General features: G+C 43.5%; 1 protein-coding gene across 1 annotated transcript in view; it reads right to left on the bottom strand.

Moving 5' to 3' along the window:
- Nucleotides 1-15,226, bottom strand: part of LOC126260500 (facilitated trehalose transporter Tret1-like) — a 504,093-nt gene extending 488,867 nt beyond the window's left edge. Inside the window, exon 1 of the mRNA XM_049957830.1 lies at nt 15,101-15,226. The gene's annotated coding sequence lies outside the window, so the exon portion shown is untranslated. The remainder of the gene's footprint in view (nt 1-15,100) is intronic.
- Between the last annotated feature and the right edge of the window lie 2,032 nt (nt 15,227-17,258).

The raw sequence follows: 17,258 nt of genomic DNA, 5'->3' as shown, positions 1-17,258 counted from the left end.
TACACCGCACTACATTCCATTATTGTGCCATGGGGTGCAGAGGTGAGGCGTGCTGTCATGATGTCTACCCAAGTGGGGGAACTCCATCTCCCGCAAATTGATTAAATAATATGTATCAATATATTATTAACTTTGATTTGAATTTTGTGTAGCAAATTTGCAAATGTATTGAGACGTTAAACACTTTACCTAATTTGTTTATGCACAGAAATATTTCAGAGTAGTGGAGGAAGACAGATGTTTCACAAATGTGCTACAATCTTGTTTCAGAGTCTGTAGTGGTATACATCGCAAAATTGGGGTAATCTACCGTTCAGCGATCTTTTTGAAAGTGTGTTTAGAGACATATTCAATTGGATTTAGTAACTCCTGAAGCAGCCTGTACCAAAAGACAAGAGTATTTTCCACAAAAGGGCACGAAGTGTCTCAAGGATGGTTTCACACGTGTGTCGCGATCTTTTCTTTGGAGTATGTGTTGAAGTGTGCCGGTAGTTGTATTCCTCGGAATTGTTCCTCGCATAATATGGAGAGCTCTTTCTTTCTGTAGTGGTACATTTAATTCCTATGACGCCTTCTAGTTATGAAGGTGACAATATACCGCAACACCAGGTGTAATATCTCCCGAACCAGTTCATGAAATGCAACACAAGAAAGTGCACCACGGAAGCAGGAGCAGTGTAGAGTCCGTGGCGGAATCTATTCTCTGACAGGCATTTGCCTTGGAAGGAGTTCTCACATTTATCCCTATTACACAGTGGTCCACTGGGTAAACACTACTAAGTTTGGGGCTCGGTCCGACCACGACCGACAGTGTGTACGGTTCCAGCAGTGGCCATGACAAGATGTGGCCACTTCAGAGGGAGAGGATGTGTTTCGTATGGAATTTCTCAGGTGCTTTTGCTCAGTGATTAGCGTGACATCCAGTCTGTCAGTCGCAGACCCAACAGGACACCTCTTGGACAATGGCACTTGGCACAGCTGTTGAGGGACGCGTCGCTTTGCAGGATCCCGAGTGAGCTACGTGCGCTGTGGCATGACGGGATGGCGGACAGTGCATGCTTTGCGATAGAAAAATTTTTTAACAGTGCAATTACTTGTGTGGCTGTTTCATGACGGTATCCCTTGCGCAATTGGATAAAAAAGCGAATGATTTAATTACTTCTTTTCGATGTATTTTACAAGACTTGCATCTTCCCAAACATCAGAGAATGATGAGCAAGAGAGATCCAACTACTGCAAACTCAATATTTTATAAATAAACAATATACCTTCTGCTATGTAATTCAATTTTCTATTGTGAGATCCTTACTCTCCAGCACAGAGCTGCCAGTTTCCATGTAGGGTGTAGTGGTGAAAGGAGAGGGTTGGGAGATTTACCAGAGAGAGAAAGAGAGAGAGGTTAATTAAGTGAGCAATTTAATTAAGCCATCAATCAAATTGTTAGAGTGAGAGGGGGCTATTAGAATGACTCAAGCCTGAAAGTGTACCTGTATCAACGAGGGAAGTGGGGAGGGTTGGAGGTTTCCTGAGGCGAGGGGGATGGGTGGGTATTGTTAAGGTCCTGTCAATGAAAAGGAAGGATTATCCTGAAGGGGACTTAATCATCTTAGAAGAACATAGATTAAGGACCCATCAATCAAAAGAGACAATAGGTTTTCCCCTGAGTGCATACTTGCTCTTGATGTAGGCAAACCGCACTAACAAATTGTCCCGAGTCTCTCTTTGCCCTACTATTTACGGTGCGTGGCGGACGGTACCCTATACGAAGATAGGAAAGAAACAATCCGAACAGTTTGGAAGGAAACATCCAAGTACTCACCTTTAGTAATGTAGGGAAATGAAGGAAAACCTTAGAACAAATCTCTTGATGAGGATTAGAACCAATGCCCTCCTGAAGGTTCGTCCAGTATTTATTACTAACCAACTTCACTTGGAGAGTTTGATGGGTTTAGGGTATGTGTTCCGTGTTTCAGCCTCTCTTTATCTCATCCACGACACACAGACGTAACATCATGTTCAATTGCTTGGAAAAGGTGAACTGAAGTCCTTTGTAAGAGTGGCAATATTGTTCTGTTTACGTGGAGAGAGACGGAGATAGTGTATTTCGGTATTGTTTCAAGTGGAGCACTTTCATTGATAGCTGAACGTTGATCGTGTCTTTTGTTCGACATCACTCCTCGCACTGTCAGTTGTCCAGTAGTTATTCGCAGTATAAAGTGTATGGAACTACTTCACCTCAAAAATTAATGTGAAATCAATCCCTAAAGACAGAATATTTTTCATGACAATTTCTTCGCTAACCTTGAATTAAGTTCTGACCGACAAAAACTGTTTTGTTACCATCATCTATACTTCACAGTGTCACAGAAAGCGTAACAAGTGAGCACGTTGCTTCTTTTTCGAGTAGACAGTCATTCCCCTCACCGATGTGCCCCTCATTCCGTTATTGATCTGAACTTCAACGTTTCGGATGAATATTCAGTCACAGACGCTCTTTTATTGTTCTCATACTCGAAAAGTTTTCTGACAATAATAATGTGATACCTGTACCCACAACACAAGAGGAGAAAATGGCCTTTATTACCCACTATTGAAGATGTCGGTGGTTCAGAAAGCAGTTCAATATACAGCAACAAAACGTTTCGATCGTTTTCCCAATAACATAAAATGTCTGAGAGGAGCAGAGCGAATTTTAAATCTAACCTAAAATAATTTCTCCTAAACCACTCATATTCCATGGATGAATTTGTATTTAAAGTCTGGTAGCCTGTAAAAAAACTAGTTTTTAAGTGTAGTTACATCAGCAGAACTAAAAAAATGTTGGCAAATTTTAACTTTTATCATGTATATGTATCCTGAGAACTGATTCGTTCCACATTGTTTCGATAAAAAATCGTTCAAATATTATCGAACATGTAACTGAATCTGTCGTACGATCACTTTATATGTTATTCCTGCGAGGCAACTGCACAACAAACACCACTCTGGACTGGAATGTGAATGTAGCTAGTCGCGTGACCCACTTAGTCCCGTTAGAGCTGAGTATTCCATTGACTCGGCATTATCATCCAGACCTGCGACACATCACCGAGCGAGGTGGCGCAGTGGTTAGCACACTGGACTCGCATTCGGGTGGACGACGGTTCAATCCCGCGTCCGGCCATCCTGATTTAGGTTTTCCGTGATTAACCACAATCGCTCCAGGTAAATGCCGGGATGGTTACTTTCAAAGGGCACAGCCGACTTCCTTCCCCATCCTTCTCTAATCCGATGAGACCGATGATCTCGCTGTTTGGTCTCTTCCCCCAAACAATCCAATCCAATTCTTCGACATCATCATCCATAGGTCAGAGGGGGCAATATACAATAACTGCGAAGACCTAACAGGCCTAACAGGTCAAAGGGCCAAACAGATCCTCTAAGCCTCCTGTTAGGAAGTGAGAAACCCAGCGGGCACACACATTTGAGTATCCCAAATGATAGACAAATGTGTCTGCTGTACCACCAGAGATGTCCAGTGTAGCACTGAGGTGTTCGATTGTGATCCGTTGATCACCTCGAATGAAAGTGTCCGCACTTTCTAACATTTCAGGAGTCGCAGCTGTATGCAGCTAGCCGGAACACTGGAAAACGAACAGGTTTGTGCGACCTTGTTGCGATTATGACAGAAGCCTCGCCCAACGACTCACCGTGCTTTTGTTGGCTGCCAGGTTCCGTAGACAATCTGCAAGCGCAAATGAATATCTGCGGTGCTTTGGTTTTCCTCCAAAAGAAACTGAATGACAACTCTCTGCTTGGAACGCGCCTCCATTGCAGACGCCGTTTTGAAGGCTACGTATAGCACCGCCACCTATCGGAACTTCATGAAACCACAGGGGCTGAAGCGGAATATTCCGCGATGTCCCACAACAAATTCTGCATTTTTGAACTGAAATTGGCTGAGAAAAAACTGTTGCATTACTTATTGAACACACGTCGAAGCACCGTGGATGCGGAATGCAACAAACGTAATCGGTACACTTGGATACACAAATGGTTCGCATTCTAGCAAAACCGCAGAATGTGAGTAGGACCGTTTAAAGCAAGACGAGCAGTGCGATGGCTTCTCGAGCAACACAGAGTGTCAGGACGGCGACCACTGAGGCGGTTTCGCTCGATGAGTGCACAGAGAAGGGCGCGCTGACAATGGTGAGCCCAACTACAGTACTGGAGTGACGTCAGGTCGTCCTTAAAATGCCCCTTCTGAGTACAGCATCGCAATGCCCATAACCATGTGGAGACACCGAGGAGAGCCAGTGTTGAGAGGTTCCACACATCATCATCAAACAGGCACAGCAACAGGTGTGATGGTATTAGGTGCCATCTGACACAGTTGCACTGTTGGTAATTTGGACAACAGCTCTTAATTTTTTCATGTGTTAAGGCCAGCTGATGTGCCTATTCTTCGTCTCTGTGATATTATCTTCCAACAAGAGTTGGCAAGACCATCCTGACCTACCTTTGGTGCAGGTGTTCGATTGTTGCCAGGCGAGCACTCCTGCAGATCTCTGACCCACTGCAAACATCTGTTCATGTTGCCAAGAGACTGGCACTCCGCCACTCTCCAGACACTGTCATTGATGAACTCAGGCATGAAACTGAAGTATCATCAAATATACCCATATCTGTCATACAGGCCCAATTCAACGTGATGCCCAGCTATGTTAGAGCCATTGTTTCTCCTGGACGTTGTGGATCGCTTTGATAAATTTTGTACCCGCTACACCTCTATATCACTTACAACTTAAATTAAGTATCCTTCCTGCTATATAGTACATGCACAATAAGTAAAATTTCGTTATTTGCTATCCCACTTGTTATCATTTTAATGCACACCAGTGTGCATATCCAAATTGCATGGGAAACACAGTGTTGGGTGATCTGTGATACAGACACTGACCAAAATAGTTTACGTGCTACAAAATTACTTGCTATTTGTGAGATGCGTTAAGCTTAGACATTTGGATTTGGCAACGTCAAAGCCACTTGCAAGAGCTGCAGTGGCAAACTGACTAAGGCAGCACAAATGCAAAATACATTTACTATTAAAAACAGTCTTGATCACAATTTATTTAGTGCGGTGACCGGTTTCGACCACTACCGTGGTCATCTTCAGACCTATAATTCGTACACGAAGCTTTAATTAGAGGGCTACATACATTAAAGAAAATACATAAAGTTATAAAGCTATAAAACTATGAATTACGAATGAGTAAGAACCTACTTCTGCTAGAGAATCACTACTGGAGAAACCAGTGCACGTCTTACTATACATAATGGAGGCTCCGCCCACTTCTGACGGTATGATGTCATTACTAACCAATGAGTTGTAAGTCGAATAACAATTTAAAATTTCGTAGTTAAAAGAACATTGTCAAGAAATAAAAATAATTGTTATTCGACTTAAAACTCATTGGTTAGTAATGACATCATACCGTCAGAAGTGGGCGGAGCCTCCATTATGTATAGTAAGACGTGCACTGGTTTCTCCAGTAGTGATTCTCTAGCAGAAGGAGGTTCTTACTCATTCGTAATTCATAGTTTTATAGCTTTATAACTTTATGTATTTTCTTTAATTTATCTAGCCCTCTAATTAAAGCTTTGTATACGACTTATAGGTCTGAAGATGACCACAGTAGTGGTCGAAACTAGTCACCATACTAAATAAATTGTGATCAAGACTGTTTTTCATAGTAAATATTTGTAACATATTGATCACTGTCACTCCCATAATGTATTCAGAAGCAAAATACATGATTTTCATAAAGGTCTCGAGACATATACAGCGCCTGGAATGAGTTAGATCCATCTACACACCGTCCATCCAAAAAGCTCCTAGGTTCATCATGTTCCAGGCATATAAGCGACATCAGTGCAGCAACTACTGTGGCAGCTTGAACTAGCGACTGCAAACAACAGGTGTGCATTCGATCAGTTTCTTGTAAGTATAGTTGTAAAACTACCATAGGCTATTGTAAACTGCCATAAGTAAACGTAGAGTACGGTAGTTTTCCTAGTAGCTTTAGTCAGTTAAGATGTACTGCATTACTTGCATGTTAGGTGTGTTGCATACCTGTCGGGCGTTACCTCATAACGATCCCTTTCTTTACATACGCGATTTCTCCTAAAAACTAGAAGTGGTAAATTGTCCACAAACTGAGTGAAGATAAATAAGGGTCGCTTAACCAATGCAACATTTTTGTTCTAGTTAGTTCCCATCCTATCTATTACTTAAAAATAAACAGAGTTAGTAGCAAAACTGAACTTGTCAATATTTGTTTCAGGGTGTCTTCAAAAATTGTTGATCTGTATTGTCAAAGAGAGCGATGTTGTAGTAAAATTAAAGAAACAATAGAGATTTATCATATATCCTAGAAAACGCATTTTCCTTAACAAGGTAAAATAAAGAAGAACTGCAAAAATAAAATATATCAAACATCAATTCATATAACAAACAACACCTCATCGAAATTATATAAAACATATTTGTCATTCATAAACAATTTCAGGATTTGGCTATAATAACAGGAAACTCTTGCCTTTGGTTCAAAAAAATGGTTCAAATGGCTCTGAGCACTATGGGACTCAACATCTTAGGTCATAAGTCCCCTAGAACTTAGAACTACTTAAACCTAACTAACCTAAGGACATCACACACACTCATGCCCGAGGCAGGATTCGAACCTGCGACCGTAGCAGTCCCGCGGTTCCGGACTGCAGCGCCAGAACCGCACGGCCACCGCGGCCGGCTCTTGCCTTTGGTCATGATGAACAGTCTACTGAGTACAAGTAACAACAATAATTATATATGTTATATAATATTTGGGCATGTAAACTGTACTTGCATCAAAAGTAATTGCTTTGCTTATATAAAAGTACAGAACTTACGTGATCAGCTGATTTGTATTATTTATAAAACGCAACTTATACGCTGTAAGGATATAAAATACACAATGGACTAACACTGAATGACGTGTGATTCTCATTACGTGAAAAACAAACAACAACAAAAAAAGAGAAATCTTCGGCTCCGAGTTTCTCTCTTACACATTCATTTATGTTTCTTTCCCTACAACTGCTACCAATACTACCGGTAATCCTACGATTATTACGTCCATTTTTGTATTATGAGCAAGCAGTGCTAAGTAGTGGACGTGCAGCCGTAGTTTGTCTACACTGATATGTCGAAAATCTCAACTGAGAAACGAAGTGAACGTCTAAATCAAGTGATCAAGACATTCTCAAGAACTTTTTGAAGAAGAGAAAAGATTGTGCACAGTTTGTCATGCGTACCTTGACATCCTAATAAAAACAACCGCGAGTGGATGCCTGCCGCGACTTGATTGAGATACAAGAAGCAGACAATTCTTTTCTGGAAAAAAAATCCTCATGGATGAAGAAACGTGGGATTACCAAAACGAACCTACCACAACACGACAAAGTGCAGAATGGGTCTTTGATGGTTCGCCAAGCCCGAAAAAATGTGTGAATGTGACGCGCGAGTTGAACAACATTCCACAGAAGGACAGTTTCAAATGGTTGTGTGAACGTTCTGTGCGTTGTACTCAAGTGGGAGAGACAATGTAGAACACCTGAAGCATTAAAACGACCTCTGAACTTTTCCCCATTTTTATGGCTCAAATGGCTCTGAGCACTATGGGACTCAACTGCTGAGGTCATTAGTCCCCTAGAACTTAGAACTAGTTAAACCTAACTAACCTAAGGACATCACAAACATCCATGCCCGAGGCAGGATTCGAACCTGCGACCGTAGCGGTCTTGCGGTTCCAGACTGCAGCGCCTTTAACCGCACGGCCACTTCGGCCGGCCCATTTTTATGGTTCTCTACCTCAATTCGTAAAAACGGAACCCTTGTACTATTACTTTTGTGTCCGTCTGTTAAGACCATTTATTCTCAGGAACGGTTGGAGGTATCGAATTGAAATATATGTCAAATATTAAGGTCTATGGATCCTTTGTGTAAAAAATTTAAGTTCCTAAATCAATGTAATCAAGAGATAAGGCCATTTATGCCACATGCCCGCAAAGTCAAAAAATGGCTTAACTTCAGTGGTCATCAGTCCCCTAGAACTTAGAACTATTTAAACCTAACTAACCTAAGGACATCACACACATCCATGCCCGAGGCAGGATTCGAACCTGCGACCGTAGCAGCAGCGCGGTTCCGTACCGAGCGCCTAGAACCGCTCGGCGTCGGCGGCCGGCCCCGCGAAGTCACTCATCGAAATCTATGAGATACATCTCTTTGATCAGGAATCATAAAATTTGGCAACAAGCAAGTTTTCACAGTACAAATAAAGGAGAAAACCCGAAAACTTAATTTGTAGTTGCCACTTATTGTCCGTCAGTTAAGACCACTTTTTCTCAGCAACGGGTAGAGGTATCAAGTTGAAATTCATGTCAGATACTGAGTTTTACAGTCTCTTGGCGCTGTGAACAAGTCAATGCAATCAAAAGGTACGGCCATTATGTCACATATTTTGACACGCGCAAACTCACTCATGAAATCCTGTAGATGAGCTATCTATATACAGGATGAAACTTCCTGGCAGATTAAAACTGTGTGCCCGACCGAGACTCGAACTCGGGACCTTTGCCTTTCGCGGGCAAGTGCTCTACCATCTGAGCTACCGAAGCACGACTCACGCCCGGTCCTCACAGCTTTACTTCTGCCAGTATCTCGTCTCCTACCTTCCAAACTTTACAGAAGCTCTCCTGCGCACCTTGCAGAACTAGCACTCCTGAAAGAAAGGATATTGCGGAGATATGGCTTGGCCACAGCCTGGGGGATGTTTCCAGAATGAGATTTTCACTCTGGAGCGGAGTGTGGGCTCAGATGGTAGAGCACTTGTCGGCGAAAGGCAAAGGTCCCGAGTTAGAGTCTCGGTCGGGCACACAGTTTTAATCTGCCAGGAAGTTTCATATCAGCGCACACTCCGCTGCAGAGTGAAAATCTCATTCTATATACAGGATGGTTTTAATCGAACATTCGCTACTTGGGATGCTCCCGAGGAAATATGAGTGATTGTAGGACGATGAAACTTTGTGGAAACATTTTTTTAAGGACATACGGAAGAGAAATAACGGATAACTCATTGAAACCCACACACTTTAATTTCTACATGAGCGGGCAACATTGTTAATTGCGTATCTTGTTTTCGCTCCAGGTTACAAACGTTACTCAGTCTAAGGACCATCTACACCCACGACTGCCTGGAAGTTTGTAAGGATGTCATTTCAGAATTGTTGGCAGCACTTGTCGAACGGTGGCAAACAGAATATTCAGCTATGTGACACATCTCCTGCACTGCTTGAAGATTGGTTCAAATGGCTCTGAGCACTATGGGACTCAACTGCTGAGGTCATACGTCCCCTATAACTTAGAACTACTTAAACCTAACTAACCTAAGGACAACACACACACATCCATGCCCGAGGCAGGATTCGAACCTGCGACCATAGCGGTCGCGCGGTTCCAGACTGTAGCGCCAGAACCGCTCGGCCACCAACGGCCGGCCTGCTTGAAGATCGCGCATTGCGTCCAGTATTCTCAGCCGTGATAACAGTAACTACCTCAACAATTTGTGGCGCAGTTGACCGTCGGCCTCTCCCAGGAGCAATTCCCATATCCCCAGTTTAGTTCTAACTTCCGAATCACTGTTTCTGCAGTGGAGTGTGCGCTGGTATGACACGTCCTGGCGGATTAAAACTGTGTGCCGGACCGAGGCTCGAACTCTGGACTTTCCCTTTCGTGGGAAAGTGCTGCACCAACTAAGCTACCCAAACACGACTCACGATCCGTCCTCACAACTCCGTCTCCGCCAGTACCTCGTATCCTACTGTCCGAACTTCACAGAAATTCTCCATCGAGGATACATACATACTACCTGTGAGAAACGATATTGCGGAGACATGGCTAAGCCACAGCCTGGCGGATGTTTGGAGAAGGAAATTTCCCTCCGCCAGCATGTTTCATTACTGCTGTTGTTTTGACAAAACAGCGTTATGAGTAAAGCGTGGCCTCGCTCACTTTTCCCGGACCTATGCTGACTGTCTGAAATTGTAACGTACATCGATGCTTGGTTTTTACCCTACGTCGTTGCACCAGTACGGGCGCCTAACGGCAGGTCATAATAGTAACACCACTAAAAACGCAAGTCCTCCAGCGCACAGTGTGAACATCATTCCGAAAAATTCGGGTGCGCACACGGTAAATAGTTTTCTATCTACGCTGGCTCAGGTAGCGGAAGTTTATCTTTCCTGCGTGGGGAACCATAGTCATATAGAATGTTTTGAAAGAAATTTCCTCCATTTCACTGTTAATTGTTCATTTGTTTTACAAAATCATTATTTCGGCTTCATAGCCATTCCCAAGTGCATGCTCAAATGATAAAATATGTCTGATCTGTCTTTTTCTCATTATTATGATTTCATTCGCCTGTCCCGTAGGAGCAGGGGAGTGCTGGCAGCGGCGCAATCCGCCGCTCTTCATCCGAGTGATACATTTAATAAAAAGAGGAAAACGGGACACGTAAAAGGCGTTAAAGGAGGAGATGAGATCATAGTTAGAGGAAACATTGGGAGTTAAAATGTACACGTACACGGAGACTTTCACATAAAGTTAATAAGCACAGAGGGCGATGTTTGACCTGTCTGTGACATGTCGTCTTACACATCAGTTGCGTTACAGGATACGAGTATATGTCGAAAAGCCATAATATGGCTGACATTGTGCACAGCGAAAAACCATTAACACATAATAAGTCGTATTTAACAGCTAAAATATCCCTGTGCCCTGCATTTGTCAATCTTCTTCATCAACTATCTCAGTTGACAAGATATTTTTTTTTCCGACGATGACAAGTCGCAGAGTGGTCACATATTTTAACATTTGAACATGCACTTGAGAATGGCTATGAAGTCGATAACATTACTGTGTAAAATAAATGAGGAATTAACAGTCAAATGGTGGAAATTTCTTTTAAAAATTTTAATTATTACCACCCGGTACATAATCAAAGTTCGTACGGAACTGGCAGAGTGCAAGTCGTACTAGAACTTCTGAGAATTTAACTAACCCATCGATTTACTAATATTTTTTCCCCATAGTCGACCCTATGTATACTATTCAAATTTACGAAAAACAGCATCTTTTGTCTTACACACTTTTCTCAAACATATAATTTTTTGATATGAATTCCTTATAAATCTATCCTTACTATTTATTGAAGTGATGAGAACCTAAGATAATACTGTTTCAGAAGTTTTTGTTGGTTTGGTGGACCCGAAAAAATACAGGTACGTGCGACGCCACTAGACATGTCTCACACTAATACCGTGTATCACTTTCCTTCTTCCTCGCTTTTCACACTACGCTGTTTCTGGAGGGTGTTTTTCTGGATTGAACTGGGAGGAAGGGGGGATAAACCTAACAAGATCTGAAAACGACTGCTTATAATTCGCAAAATATCAAAATATAGTATGTTATACAAGTGTGTTACACACCGCTAAACAGGTAGATTTCTCAGCGTTCCAATGGTATACAACAAGTCATGCCGTCTATTAACAGGGATGAAGAAACACTAAGGAGAAGCTATAGCTGCTCGGCCCATCCCACCGCTGGCAATTTTAAATCCACTTGAGACCTGCTGCCAACTGTGAGCCGGCTGCATAAGCCAATGCGTTGATTCTGAACTTAATTTTATTTTTTTAGGGCTCCTTATTAATCCACTCTTGAAACTTTTTGGATTGACGGGATCAATTCGCAAACTACAAGGAAATCACAATGCTGATTGGTCCACCTCCACTTTTCGCTAGACTCCCAGACGCAGATACCTTACGGACTACACAGTTCCTACGCTCTCATTGAGGTGCATGAACTTTGGCCGATTGTGAATAGGCGATCGGTGCCACTGGTGAAACGCAAAAGTTTCCTTTCGGAGTATGCCGATTCCATACTTAATCATACACAACCGTTCGCTCGACGAAAAATCAGTACCCAAAGACTAGAAAGTTGCACAGGTCACACCAATATTCAAGAAAGGTAGTAGGCGTAATCCACTAAATTACAGGCCCATATCGTTAACGTCGATATGCAGCAGGATTTTAGAACAAATATTGTGTTCTAACATTATGAATTACCTCGAAGGAAACGGTCTATTCACATACAGTCAACATGGGTTTAGAAAACATCGTTCCTGTGAAATACAACTAGCTCTTTTTATTTACATGAAGTGCTGAGTGCTATTGACAAGGGATTTCAGATCGATTCCGTATTCCTGGATTTCCGGAGGGCTTTTGACACTGTACCACACAAGCGGTTCGTAGTAAAATTGCGTGCTCAGTTATGTGACTGGATTAGCGATTTCCTGTTAGAGGGGTCACAGTTCGTAGTAATTGACGGAAAGTCATCGAGTAAAACAGAAGTGATTTCAGGCGTTCCCCAAGGTAGTATTATAGGCCCTTTGCTGTTCCTTATCTATATAAACGATTTGGGAGACGATCTGAACAGCCGTCTTCGGTTGTTTGCAGATGACGCTGTCGTTTATCGACTAATAAAGTCATCAGAAGATCAAGACAAACTGCAAAACGATTTAGAAATTATATCTGAATGGTGCGAAAAGTGGCAGTTGACCCTAAATTACGAAAAGTGTGAGGTCATCCACATGAATGCGAAAAGGAACTCAAACTTCGGTTACACGATAAATCAGTCTAATCTAAAAGCCGTAAATTCAACTAAATACCTAGGTATTACAATTACGAACAACTTAAATTGGAAAGAACACACAGAAAATGTTGTGGGGAAGGCTAACCAAAGGCTGCGTTTTATTGGCAGGACAGTTAGAAAATGTAACAGACCTGCTAAGGAGATTGCCTACACTAAGCTTGTCCGTCTTCTTTTAGAAAACTGCTGCGCGGTGTTTGATCCTTACCAGGTAGGATTGACGGAGTACATCGAAAAAGTTCAAATGAGGACAGCACGTTTTGTATTATCGCGAAATATGGGAGAGAGTGTCACTGAAATGATACAGGATTTAGGCTGGACATCATTAAAAGAAAGGCGTTTTTCGTTGCGACGGAATCTTCTCACGAAATTCCAATCACCAACTTTCTCCTCCGAATGCGAAAATATTTTGTTGACACCGACCTACATAGGGCGGAACGATCACCACGATAAAATAGATACAGGATGTTACAAAAAGGTACGGCCAAACTTTCAGGAAACATTACTCACACACAAAGAAAAAAATATGTTATGTGGACAAGTGTCCGGAAACACTTACTTTCCATGTTAGAGCTCATTTTATTAATTCCTCTTCAAATCACATTAATCATGGAATGGAAACAAACAGCAACAGAACGTACCAGCGTGACTTCAAACACTTTGTTACAGGAAATGTTCAAAATGTCCTCCGTTAGCGAGGATACACGCATCCACCCTCCGTCGCGATGAATCCCTGAAGCGCTGATGCAGCCCTGGAGAATGGCATATTGTATCACAGCCGTCCACAATACGAGCACGAGGAGTCTCTACATTTGGTACCGGCGCTGCGTAGACAAGAGCTTTCAAATGCCCCCATAAATGAAAGTCAAGAGGGTTGAGGTCAGGAGAGCGTGGAGGCCATGGAATTGGTCCGCCTCTACCAATCCATCGGTCACCGAATCTGTTGTTGAGAAGCGTACGAACACTTCGACTGAAATGTGCAGGAGCTCCATCGTGCATGAACCACACGTTGTGTCGTACTTGTAAAGGCACATGTTCTAGCAGCACAGGTAGAGTATCCCGTATGAAATCATGATAACGTGCTCCATTGAGCGTAGGTGGAAGAACATGGGGTCCGATCAAGACATCCCCAACAATGCCTGCCCAAACGTTCACAGAAAACCTGTGTTGATGACGTGATTGCACAACTGCGTGCGGATTCTCGTCAGCCCACATATGTTGATTGTGAAAATTTACAATTTGATCACGTTGGAATGAAGCCTCATCCGTAAAGAGAACATTTGCACTGAAATGAGGATTGACACATTGTTGGATGAACCATTCGCAGAAGTGTACCCGTGGAGGCCAATCAGCTGCTGAGTGTACCCGTGGAGGCCAATCAGCTGCTGAGTGTACCCGTGGAGGCCAATCAGCTGCTGATAGTGTCTACACACGCTGTACATGGTACGGAAACAACTGGTTCTCGCGTAGCACTCTCCATACAGTGACGTGGTCAACGTTGCCTTGTACAGCAGCAACTTCTCTGACGCTGACATTAGGGCTATCGTCAACTGCACGAAGAATTGCCTCGTCCATTGCAGGTGTCCTCGTCGTTCTAGGTCTTCCCCAGTCGCGAGTCATAGGCTGGAATGTTCCGTGCTCCTTAAGACGCCGATCAATTGCTTCGAACGTCTTCCTGTTGGGACACCTTCGTTCTGGAAATCTGTCTCGATACAAACGTACCGCGCCACGGCTATTGCTCCGTGCTAATCCATACATCAAATGGGCATCTGCCAACTCCGCATCTGTAAATATTGTACTGACTGCAAAACCACATTCGTGATGAACACTAACCTGTTGATACTACGTACTGATGTGCTTGATGCTAGTACTGTAGAGCAATGAGTCGCATGTCAACACAAGCACCGAAGTCAACATTACCTTCCTTCAATTGGGCCAACTGGCGGTGAATCGAGGAAGTACAGTACATACTGACGAAACTAAAATGAGCTCTAACATGGAAATTATGCGTTTCCGGACACATGTCCACATAACATATTTTCTTTATTTGTGTGTGAGGAATGTTTCCTGAAAGTTTGACCGTACCTTTTTGTAACACCCTGTATAGGTGTTCATTCTTTCCGGGCGCTACACGAGATTGGAATAATAGAGAATTGTGAAGGTGATTCGATGAACCCTCTGCCAGGCACTTAAATGTGATTTGCAGAGTATCCATATAGATGTAAATGTCACGGCGGGATGGTGTACAGCCCCCAGCTGGGTGAGGCGACAGCAGCGGTCCCTTCGCCAGGGGAGATGCGGAGCGCCGGTACGTACTTGTCGGTCTGCCGGTGTCGTCCTCGCAGCGGCGCTGGTAGCTGGAGAACTACTGTGCGTCGCGACAGAGCGCCTTCGGCTGACTGGCTGACCGGCACCTCGCCGCGCTTCCAGCGGGCGCCGTAGTGGGGACCGCTCTGCACCAGCGGAGGGGGCGCGCGGACGTCCAGGCTCCCTTTGCGTGCCCTGCGACGCCTCCAACGGTACTCGCGGCCGGTATTTGCGTGCCGCCTCCACGGCGGGCGCGGCTGCGCAGTCATCACCGGGACGAACGCTGCTGACTTTCTGGTTCTCGAACCGCTTCCGTCACGCGAAGGCCGGATGCAGGACCGAGAGAAAATTGCTCGACCTCCGAATGTCTACACCGGTTCGTTTTGTTGTTTTGCGGAATTAGCGGTGTACCGCGACCGCACACCCCCAGGACACATGTCGCTAACACGGCGTAACTCTGCCTCGAGCGTCCGTAATGGCCTAAAACACCTTTCCTTCGTCTGCAAAGAACTTGATGATAATGATGGAAAGATCTGGCTCTAGGGGTGGGTAGAGGGGCGGGTGTGGGAGGACAAGCGGGCGAACTATACCACCGCCCAGGGCGGCAGGTTTTTGGGAGGTAGCAAAATCTTCAGTTTTAATATGATTCCAAAAACAGGAGCCAATGAAAGTTTTGCGTAAGTGGACAAGTATAAGAATAAGTTGGAAATACAAAAATCAGTCATAAAATTTAGTGTCTTACTGGAAATTTTCCACTGTATTGGGAAACAGATGACAAAAGAAGCGCTTGGTTGCATCTTTCAAAATAGCAAATATGGCTACTGGCAGTGTTGGCAGCTCTGTTTCTACCACGCGCCTACAAAATACTTGAAATGTATCTACGTCAGCTCGAAAGCCCGTAAAGAAGCGAAAAACCTTATAATAAAGTAGTAGAGGTAAATGTCTGCGTATTACAGTTCCTATACAGCAGTGGTCGTCGAACTGCGACCCGCGGTCCGAAAGTAGCCCTAATCAAGTAGTCGTGCGAACGGGCCATTATCAACCGTATTTTAAGATAATACGCATCTAGAATGAGATTTTCACTCTGCAGCGTATTGTGCGCCGATATGAAACTTCCTGGCAGATTAAAACTGTGTGCCGGACTGAGACTCGAACTCGGGACCTTTGCCATTCGCGGGCAAGTGCTGTACCGTCTGAACTACCCAAGCACAACTCACACCCCGTCCTCACAGCTTTACTTCTGCCAGTACCTCGTCTCCTACCTTCCAAACTTTACAGAAGCTGTCCTGCGAACCTTGTAGAACTAGCACTTCTGAAAGAAAGGATATTGTGGAGACATGGCTTAGCCACAGCCTAGTAGAGCACTTGCCCGCGAAAGGCAAAGGTCCCGAGTTCGAGTCTCGATCCGGCATACAATTTTAATCTGCCAAGAAGTTTAATATGCATCTAGCAATTAACAGCCGAATCCCTCTACATCTACATGGATACTCTGCAAATCAGATTTCCCGTGCGAGCTCAGATTTCCCTTATTTTATTATGATGATCGTTTCTCCCTATGTAGGCCGGCGTCAACAAAATATTTTCCCATTCGCGCGAGACAGTTGGTGGTTGAAATTTCGTGAGAAGATTCCATCGCGACGAAAAATACCTTTGTTTCAATAATGTCCACCCCAAATCTTGGATCATTTCAGTGGCACTCTCTCGCCTATTTAGCGATAACACAAAACGTGCTGCTCTTCTTTGAACTTCTTCGATGTACTCCGTCAGTCCTATCTCGTAAGGATCTCATAAAATGCAGCAGTATTCTAAAAGAGACTGACAAGCGTAGTGAAGGCAGCCTCTCTAGTAGATCTCTTATATTTTCTAAGTGTCCTGCTAATAAAACTCAGTTTTTGGTTGGCCTTCCCACAACATTTTCTGTGTGTTCTTTCCAATTTAAGTAGTTCGTAGTTGTAATTCTTAGGTATCTTGTTGAATTTACTATCATTAGATTTGACTGATTTATTGTGTAATCGCTGTTTAACGGATTCCTTTTAGCACTCGTGGATGACCTCACACTTTTCGTTATTTAGGGTCAATTACCAATTTGTGCACTATACAGATATCTCTTCTAAATCTTTTTGCAATTTGTTTTGATCTTCTGATTTACTAGTCGATAAACGACAGC

Source organism: Schistocerca nitens, chromosome 5, assembly GCF_023898315.1.
Source record: "Schistocerca nitens isolate TAMUIC-IGC-003100 chromosome 5, iqSchNite1.1, whole genome shotgun sequence".
Taxonomy (NCBI): Eukaryota; Metazoa; Arthropoda; class Insecta; order Orthoptera; family Acrididae; genus Schistocerca; species Schistocerca nitens.
Note: the sequence above shows the minus strand (reverse complement) of the source record. Positions and strands in the feature narration are given on the sequence as shown.